The sequence below is a fragment of the Equus asinus genome, chromosome 13 (genome assembly GCF_041296235.1).
Source record: "Equus asinus isolate D_3611 breed Donkey chromosome 13, EquAss-T2T_v2, whole genome shotgun sequence".
Taxonomy (NCBI): domain Eukaryota; kingdom Metazoa; phylum Chordata; class Mammalia; order Perissodactyla; family Equidae; genus Equus; species Equus asinus.
Window position 1 is genome coordinate 32109078 of NC_091802.1, and position 10270 is coordinate 32119347.

The following is a 10270-nucleotide window of genomic DNA, read 5'->3' on the forward strand; positions in this document are numbered from 1 at the left end:
AGATTAGCACCTGGCAGGTACAAAGGTGAACACTCAGGCTATGTTGGTTGCTATATAATTCCTGCCTTCTAGGAACTGGGAGAAAAATACACTTAAATGGACATACATTTACAACACATGCAGCCAACAAAATAAGAACATGAAACAAAAACAAAATTATTCTTCTCTTTTATAGGTTCTACTTTGTTGTAAAATTAAGCACCAACTCTTTAGCTTGGCATCAAAGTCTTGTATGATCTGATGCCAACATTTCTACACATAACACATTCTTTCCGATTAAGTAAATAACTTATACTCTAAATAAACCAGACCACGCTAACTGTGATCCCAATGGGCTCTATGCTTTCCCATCTCTGAAAATTTACTCATGATATTTACTCAACCTGTATGTAATATACTCTTTACTCACCTTTGCTGGTCAGTCTCTATCCATCCTTCACTGTCCAGGCTGAATGACTTTTTCCATCAAGACTTTCTTTAAAACGCCAGCAGACAGGAGCCAGGCCAGTGGTGTAGTGGTTAAGTTCGGGGGCTCCACTTTGGCAGTCTGGGGTTCACCAGTTTGGATCCGGGCACGGACCTGCACACCTCTTGTCAAGCCATGCTGTGGTGGAGTCCCACATACAAAATAGAAGAGGATTGGCACAGATCTTAGCTCAGGGACAATCTTCCTCACGCAAAAAGAGGAAGATTGGCAACAGATGTGAGCTGAGGACTGATCTTCCTCACAAAAAATAACAGCAGACAGAATGTATCTATTCCTCCCTGTGGTATCTTAAGACTTCATGCCTCCAATACCATATTTATCATACTCTCCCTTGGTTTAGGGTTATTTTGTGAAGCCCATCAGATTTTCAGTGGCTTGAAAAACAGAAATTACTCCTTATATCCCATTCTTTGACCAGGTGGCACCATCACCACCTTTGCAATATGCACAGTGCAAGCCATAGTAACTTATACACTGTAGGCATTTGACAAATGTGGGCTGGGTCTGTGAATCTCTGGGATGTAGGAAAGTATATAATCAGAATGGAGATTGGGAAGAATTTCCTATCTACCCAAGTGGGGCAAGAAAGAGCAGATGACTATAACTCAGGGACTGCAAGTACTTATTAAAATTGGATATCTAATATCTGAGAACAAATTCTCACAAACACTTAGTATTAAGCATCTTTTAGGTGCTAGCCATACTCATCCCCCCTTCTAAAAGCACTGCCTCCCACTCACAGCCCCTGAGGAAGTGGTGCATAAGTCACCTGTTTGTTCCACCACAGCTCACACTCTAGCCTGAGTTGACTGAATCAGGGCAGCCAATTCACAGAAAGCCTAGTTACCTATGGCCTCATGACACAAATCTAGCTCAGCCAATGGCTCTCTCCACTGAGAATTTCTAATCAGGACTTGGAAGTACTCAAATAGGAACTGTAAACATCAGAATTGCTGTAATAACAATAACAACAACACAGCTGTATTTATTGTGCTTGTACTATGTGCCATCACTGTGCTGAGTATTTGAGGTCATTATCTTATTTACTCCTCACAATATCCTATGAGGTTGAGGCTGATATTAGCTTCATTTTATAGATGAGGAAACTGGAACACAGAGAAGGTAAGTGGGAAATCGGGAGTCAATCTCAAGGATTCTGTCTCTAGAGTCTGTGCCCTTAACCTCTGTGCTGAAATGTTTGTTTCCCCTGGGCAGGGCAGGGCAGGGCAGGAAGAAATGTCCTGACGACTCAGAGATGGGGCACCCCTTTGAAGGTCAGGGACAAGTCAAGGAGTAAGCAGAGGAAGTCAGACTACAGAGGAAAAAAACAACAGGAGGAGAAGCAAAGAGAGAAACGTAAATGAAAGATTACACAGCCACAGAAAGACCCCATTTCCTGTCAGCTGTAAAATTCCCAGGGGCTTGGCAATATTGCGTTTCCTGCCTTTGGATTCTGTGAACTCAACTGTTTATGATACACTGACCTTTGTGTGAGCTAAATTGAGAGAGGCTTCTTTGCAATGAAAAGAACTTGCGTGCACTTGTTCGAAGCCTGTGTTTCCATACTGAAGCTGCAGCCTGTGGACCCAGAAGTCACACTCATTGCAAGGTCCTCAACTCAGCTCAGCTCCAACTTTGCAGACCCTCTTGCTCAGGAATGAATACCTTACTCAGAGTCAGAGGACCTTGTCGGAGTTCTAGTTCTGCCATCTTATTAACTGTACGACCTCAAACTGGTCCTTGATGTGTTTGAACCTCAACAGTTTCCTTTATAAAATGGGTGTAGGGGAGAGGACAGCAAATAACAAACCATTTTTCCTGCCTCCTACCTCCAGCCAAGAATTGTGGCTGCAGCTTAACTAAGACAGAGGATGTGAAAAGACTGTGCAAATACAGGGCATTTTTTTTAAGCTTAGCATTCCTTAGGACTTGTGTGTAAACCATGGGTTTTATCAGTGGTGCTGGGCCAATCAGTAAAGAGAAAGGTAATGTTATCGCCATGGCATTTCCCTCACGCGTGTCTCTGTTTACAAAGTCATGGGTATTGGCAGAAAATACTCATGTTTCTTTGTTCTCGCTAATGAGCCAACTCTGGAAGCACCAGACTCTTTATCAGTAAGACCAATCTATTTTTCCAGGGCCCTATTTACTCATCAGCAGAAACACTCTCTTGGGTCAGTTCTCTGTAGTATTGGCTCTGAGTTTTCCCAAGTTTCTCTGCCTCACCAAATGTTACCTTCTCTGCCAGCTTGGGCCTACATGTCCTTCTCCCCAACCCCCAACAAGTTTGTGATTCCAGGGGACCCTGAATTGACTGCAGAGAAAATTACATGGCAACAAAGAGATGGGCCAGATAGATATCAGCTTGAGAGTCTAGTCAACTGTGATTCTCTGATAGCGTTCTTTACAAGACAACAGAGGGTTTTAAATTTAGTTTAATTTTTTATGGTTTGTTTTATAAATGAACCATGCCTCCTTCATCAATATTACTTTGTGGGGTTTTCCCAACTTCAAAAAGGTTTAGTGTCTCTTCAAAACCACAAAACTCACTAAATCAGTCTTCCTGTCTTGTTACTCATACAGACATGATCAAAATTTCCTACAAAGAAATTATGAAATAGTTGATGCTTGCTTTACTGAGTTATAGAGTGAGAAGGACCCTGGGAAGGAGAAGCCCTGAGATAGGGTTGCCAGTGTGGGGGATCAGAACTGGCCATCCCAAAATCTGTCTCTTTGCCTTGCCTTGATTATTTTTAAGAACAAAAGACTCTGAAAGAAACTTTGACATTCCCCCTAACTGCCTAAAAGAAATTTAAGATAAAAGGCCTATCCCATAGATAACACTGGGTATTGGTAGACTGGGAGGGTCCTTGCTAAGCCCATCCTTATCAAAGTTCTGTCTACCGAACATTTGCTTTTCCATTTCCATGTGAATTGCCTTCCTCCCCTTGGAAATCCCAAGCCAGTACCCCCAACACTTTTCTTTGTCTTTAGCTGAAGATGATATTTAAGCTGGCAGCTTGGCCATTTTGTTGAGTTACCCAGTTTCCTGGGTTTCTCCCACGTATACATGTTCTAAAGCATTGTTCGATTTTCTCCTGTTATTCTGTCTCATGTCAGTTTAATTCGTAGCCCAACCAGAAGGACCCAGAGGGGAGAGGATTTGTCTTCCTCCCCTATACCAGATAAAATATAGAATGCTGAGTTAAATTTGAATTTCAGATGAATAAAGAATAAACAATCAATACTTCATGGGACAGACTTATAGCAAAAAGTTATTTGTTGTTAACTGAAATTCAAATTTAAATGGGTGTCCTGCATTTTTATTTGCTAAATCTGGCAACTCTACCCAACTTTGACTCTTACAACAGATAAAATTTATATTCTCTGGATCTTTAGAATCCTCTGCAAAATGAGAAGGCTGAACAAGATCAACCCTAACGCTTTCTGCAGCTCAATAATTATGTAATTCTGTGACTCAAATACTAATAAACTACAAATGTGATATTGGGTGAGTTATGCAATCTCCAGGAGGATTAATTTCCTCAACTTCAAAATAAGGATGATAAAGCCAAAGTCACAGAAGTGTTAGATGAATGTTCTGGCTCACGCCTTTTTCAAAGAGAGACAAAGCCAGACATTACAGTCATGCACCAAGTAACAACGTTTCAGTCCACGAAGGACAATATATACGACAGTGGTCCCATGAGATTAGTACCATATAGCCTAGGTGTGTAGTAGGCTAGACCATCTAGGTTTGTGTACGTACAGTCTATGATATTCTCGCAACGACAAAACTGCCTAACGATGCATTTTTCAGAAGGTAGCACCGTCATTAAGTGATGCACATTGTAGTTCAAGTAGTGAAAAAAGATTTTATTGAGTAACTATTGACAGTAGAGGAAAGAGCTGAGCCCCATTCCAATTTGTGCAGAGGTGATTGGGCATTTAAAGGGAGAAGGAGGGAGTAGGGGTGAGTGGGGACTTAAGCAGAGTCAGGGAAGTGAAAAATCACAGGGGGTTGGTTAGCATAAATGCCTTTAAGCCAGCTGTGTCTGCTAGCTGGTAATTACTGAAGCAAGGATTCTATCTTCCCACAGAGACTGGGAGACAGCGGCCCTATCCTTGCTGACGATTACATTTCAAAGGAATTGCTTTAAGGAAAGACACTCCTGAGTTGTAGGAGACACATATACATCTCAAAGGGACAGAGGAAGGATTTACAATTGTTAAGTATTTTTTAGTAAATGCTCTAAGAAAGGGAGGTCAGGGGCCTATTGTCAGGTATTGGCTAGAACAAACAGTCAATTATTTTGACAACCCTGAGCTCTTCCAACAGGAACTCAAAGGGGGCTGGGTCATCCCAGGGACAGACCTTAGGCTACTTAGAAGTCCTACAAATGTGATACTGCAAGGTTGGTCAAGTCTCTTAGTTGGGGGGGGTTTGGATGGAATCCTTTGGTGCCCAGACTTCTTTTGCCGTTCTCATCTTCCAAAGTGCCTGGCATAGGAACGTGTCCGTAACAAATAATCAGTCATTTATTCACTCAAAATACTATGAGATCCTTCATAATCCAACGGTATCCAACCAGAATTTTTTTACAACTTGTGCGTGAAGAAAGGGCTCTTCATGCAAAATTTTAGTGTTAAAAAAACTAATAGAAAACTTGCTTAAAATATCATTGCCTTAGGAAAGTGTTGGCAAGCAACAGACATACTGCTTTAAAATGAATCTTATTTTTTCATTAAGGCATCTCTCAAGACTTGTCGTCAATGTTTTTGTTGACATGGAGTTGATGATCTACAGGCACAAAATACACATATTAAATCACTCTAGAATTTGTACCGTACATTTGCTCTCAGCTTGCCCTCCCTTCATTTAGTCCAAAATAAAAAGATTTCTCCATTTCTGAATAGGTCAGGATACCGTTTTGATTTAATTATATCTATACTGCAGCAGATCTGAGCTGGGTCTGGGGAAGAGCATATGTCCTATTTTTGTCTCTCTTTCCTCATTAGATTTCTATTTTTAAATGGCACTGAATTGTGAGTTTAGCGTGATACTCACAGAAGCAGTCATGGATGGAACTGTACTCCTCCTTGAGTTTTCACAGATTTAGGCTTTGTATAAAGAACCCATTCATCCTTCTCCGCTCCCGCTGACATCACCTTTGTTCTGACCTTCATCACTTCTTGCTGGGATTATTCTAATCGTGTTTACTGATCACTCTACTTCCAGCTCCACTCACAGTATCCGTTAGGATAACCTGCATGCGACAGAAGCCCCAAATTAGAATAGTATAAATGAAATACAAATTTATTTCTCTCACACTTAAATGTCTGATTGGTATGGAGGCTCTACACCAACAGGGCCCAGGCTCCTTCCATCTTACTGCTCTGCTATGCCACATAATCCAAATGCCTCTCTTCTGTGTCTGCATTTCAGCCTGTGAAGAAAGGGGAAAGGAAGAAGAGGATGGCCCAGCTTAACTTTAAGGCATAACCCAGAAATTGCACTTCACTCACGTCCCATTGCCCAGAACTTAGTCATATGGCTCACACTTAGCTATAAGGCAAGCTGGAAAATGTGGTCTCTACTCCAGGCAGCTATGTCCCCAGCTTAAAAATTGGGGTTTCTATTAAGACAGATAAAGAGAAGAAGGTGCTGTCCAATATGGTAGCCACTAACCACATGTGGCTACTTAAATTTAAATATATTAAAATTAAATAAGAGTAAAAGTGCAGCTCCTCAGATTCACTGGCCACGTTGCAAGTGCTCAATAGCATAAGTGGCTAGCCACTATGATAGTGGACCGCACAGACAGAAAACATTTCTATCATCATTGAAAGTTCTACCGGATAAAGCTGATAGAGACAACCAGCAATCTCCTTCACACTCCTCCAATCCATTCATTCTCCATACAAATTTTATCAGAGAGATCTTTCTAAATACAAAACTGATCATCTCGTTTTTGTGTTTAAAGTTTTTCAATGGGTCTCTACTGCTTTCAGTATAAACTCTAAATCTCCTTGGCTTAGCACATCAGTCCTTTGTTCAGTCTGAACACTTCTTATCCCTTACCTTCATCTACAACACTTCTCCACAAATGCCTTTCACTTGCATCATGTGGAATTGCAGGTCTTCAAACACATCATCCTTTTGCATATGCTGTGGTCTCTCTCCTTTGAATGTCAACTTCTTTATTGCTTATTTACTCTCTCTCATCTAATCACTGGGTACTAAGACCCAATATCGTCTCCTCTTAAAAGTCCCTCTTCCCCACCTGGCCTCACTATCATTAGAGATTCTTATTATGTGCGACTAAAGCATCAAGAACAATACTCCATCATAGCATTTAACACACTTAACAGTGATTTATGGTCAATTGTTTTTTTTTCCCACCACCTGGAGTTTCCTTGAAGATAGGGCACTCATTCAACTTTGTGGCTGGGACCTGCACGCTCATTAGACTTGCCATAAATGTTCATTGAATAAATGTGTGATAAAAAAAATAATAAATTATTAGTTCTTTTCAATTCCTTCCCTTTCTGTATCTTTTAAAGAAGGTAGATCTCCATGAAGACCCTTTGTTTTGCTCAGCAGAGTGATTCTTGGGGATGCAAATGATAGAAGCCAAAAGAGAAAGACTAAATTTTTTTGCACGAGAAAATATACAAACAGACTTTCTAGAGGTGGAAAGTTTTCTCCATTGGTATGGAGAAAATATGTTAGTGGGAAAATAGGATTGTTTGGGAGAAAAAGAAATGGCGGCTCCCAAAGGATGTAGAACTTTGGAGACACAGAAATGTTTAAGGGTGATGCACAGTGTAATTCCCTTTTCCGTATTCACAGGAATTTTAGTAACAATTGACATTACTTGTCTTGGCTTTTAGAGAATCACTTAGGTTTGCATTTCTTCCAATTAGAAGAAATCGGTACAGCAGGTGCAAGGGCTTGTCCAAGGAGGCCCAGTTGCATTCGGTTTACAAATAAATGAAAGACATTAGGCCTGGACATCTATAATAGCAGGGGAAGTTTCAGAGCAGCATCTTTCAGCGTGTGCAAGTTTAAAAATGTTCATCAGTATTCACACCAACATATTCTGCTTTTCTCTCTTCAAGAGAAGTTACACTTCATCTTTGTCAGCACTTCCTATTTATCATGAGCAAATAAAATAGCTGAGACCACATAAGGCATCAAGAACCTCTCCGAATCTTTTCAGTTCCTGGTTGACTTTGGTAGAATAAAAGATGTCACAGGTTGACTACCCTCACTGAGTTCCTATTGCCCAAGCCCAAGTAAACAAAAAGCATGAAAATAAATGCCAAGTGACCCCAATTAAGGGGGAATCTGCATTTTGTTAAATATAATTCTTTATTCTTTTTGACTGAATCAAAAGCATAGACATGAGTTTCACACAGATGACTATGAAAGTCCCTAGTGTGATCTTGTGGCCTCTGAGTCACATTATGAGAACCACTGCCATCAACTCTTGTTTTGTTCCTATGTTGGTCTTTTGGGGTCCGCTTTGTACTCACTGGCATTCCCATCCTTATTCTCATCACCTCTCAAACCTGCTTTGGAAGAAACAGCTGCAGCAATCCTGACTCTGTACTCAGCAGGGACTTTAAAAACAACATGAGGCAGTCAGAGTGTTCTACACTCAAATAATGTTCTTTTTGAAGAAGTGAGTGTTGGTCACTGTGCGAAACAACCACAACAGCCAGCAGAATGTCGTTTATCGATTGTTCACTGAGAATAGAACACGGTTGGCCACAGTGAGTAATGATACACAGTCATATACCGTGATGAGGCATGGAGGGAAAAAGCATTTGTCTTGGAGACAGGAAACCTGGGCTCAAATCTTGACTTTTTCATTTATACTTACAAATTTAAGTAACTCACAAAACCCCTCTAAGCTTTCATGTCTTTATCTATAAAATAGATATGATATTATCTAGCTCACAGGATGGTTTTAAGGATAAAATGAGCTAATAGGCATAAAAGTTCCAGGAGCAAGTTAAGCACTCAAAAAGTTGAATCTGTGTAACCATCGTATATCCCCCACCCATGTGGTCCAGTCTCTGAAAGAAATCACTTTCAAATAAATACAATCAAACAGCCAAGAATTAAAAAAAAGGGACTCTCAACTTTAGTTGTTGGAAAATACTAGAGTATCCAACTCATAGTCTTAGCAGAACTTCTCACAGTCCCTTTCCTGTTCTCATGTTCCATAATTCTATGAATCCTCTTACTTAGTTAAGTCCCTCCCCACCTCACAAAAACCTTTACCAATACCCCCCAGATTATGGCATGTTTTTTCTCCTACTCATCTTCATCATGTAGATCAATATAGCCTATCTACCAAGCCCCTTCCTTTCTCTCAGGATTGCTTTTTCTTCCCATTATTTTCTCCAATTGTTTTCATCATGGAAGTCCAGGAACTGGGCATGAAAGAGACAAATAATCCTCAAATGATGGGTGTCTTAGCCTATTTGGGCTGGTATAACAAAATATCACAGACTGGGAGGCTTATAAACAACAGGAATTTATTTCCCACAGTTCTGGAGACTGGAAGTCCAAGATCAGGGTGCCAGCATGGTCGGGTTCTGGTGAAGGCTCTCTTCCAGGTCGCAGAATGATGACTTCTCCCTGTGTCCTCACATGGTGGACAGGGCCAGAGAGCTCTCATCTCTTTATGAGGGCATTAGTGTCATTCATGAGAGCAGTGGTTAACCTAGTCACCTCCCAAAGGCCCCCTCCTCCTAACACTATCACAGGGAGCATTAGGATTTCAACATGTTAAGGGGAGGCGGGGCACAAACATTCAGACCATAGCATAAGGGAAGGTGGGCAAAAGATTAAGTAGGAAAAGATGGCATTCCTCTTTTTAGGAAAGGGGAAAGGCTGCAAGTATTTACACTTTAAATACTACTTAACTTTGTCATATGTGTAAAGAGACAGATTGAAACCAGTCACAGAAGAAGACCTGCAGTCACAAGTTCAGGCAACCTTCCTGGGGCATCTAGAGTCACAGACTGGAGCAGAGCTGCCACTTTCTGATTGGATGGTCCCGGCCAGAGGACTAGGTACCAGGTGTTTCCTAGTACGGTCAGCATCCTGTCCAGGAACTCTGTGTTCCTCAGCGAGCAGGGCAGGCATTCTCCCAAGAGTCTCCCTTGCAGCTGGTGTCTGCTCCATCACAAATCCTTTCTCTTAGGCACAGGCCATGCCCATGCAAATGTGTCTGCAGTTTTGCAGAAAGACTTAATCTCCGATCTCAGCAAAAATATCACACCTGCTAACTCGAAAACCTGTCTATTTTCTTCCTCTCCTGCAACACTAATCTCTAAGTAGAATCTTGTACTTCTTCTCTGCAAACAAACTCAGGATTCCTCCTCAGAAACAGATTCAAAGGGACACCACACTAAAAAAAATGTGGCAGGTGTGTGCATAATTAATTCAAAGGCGTTTCTTGTATTTTATTTTTATCTTTTGAGGTTTGCTTTTACTTTTTGGGGGGAGTTTCACCAACAACGAGGCTGATTTAAATTTTCGATCATATTGTTTCAACAAGCCACTTTCAGTTAATATTCCTGCATTTCTGTGGAAGAGACCGCTGTAGGTCAAGGGATTTTATTCTAGCAAGTGAATCTGATTTTTATCTCACTCATTTTTTTTTCTTGGGCAAATCCCATTCACATTGATGTTTCTAAACCTCGGTGGCCTCCCACAAATTTTCCCCATACTGACTACTTCTCATCTTTGTTCAAACCATTCTT

The 10270-nt window shown here is 41.0% G+C and overlaps 1 long non-coding RNA gene across 8 annotated transcripts in view; it reads right to left on the minus strand.

The window, feature by feature from the left end:
- LOC123276051 (uncharacterized) overlaps window positions 1-10270 on the minus strand; it is a 199574-nt gene that overhangs the window by 173666 nt on the left and 15638 nt on the right. For 7 of the 8 annotated variants that reach the window (XR_011493781.1, XR_011493780.1, XR_011493776.1 and 4 more), the window contains 2 exons: window positions 5556-5754; window positions 410-604 (listed from right to left, as the gene is read on the minus strand). This is a non-coding gene — a long non-coding RNA (uncharacterized lncRNA). Of the gene's footprint in view, window positions 1-409; window positions 605-4345; window positions 4989-5555; window positions 5755-10270 lie in introns of those variants that run through there. The other variant, XR_006512313.2, reaches the window with a different exon arrangement.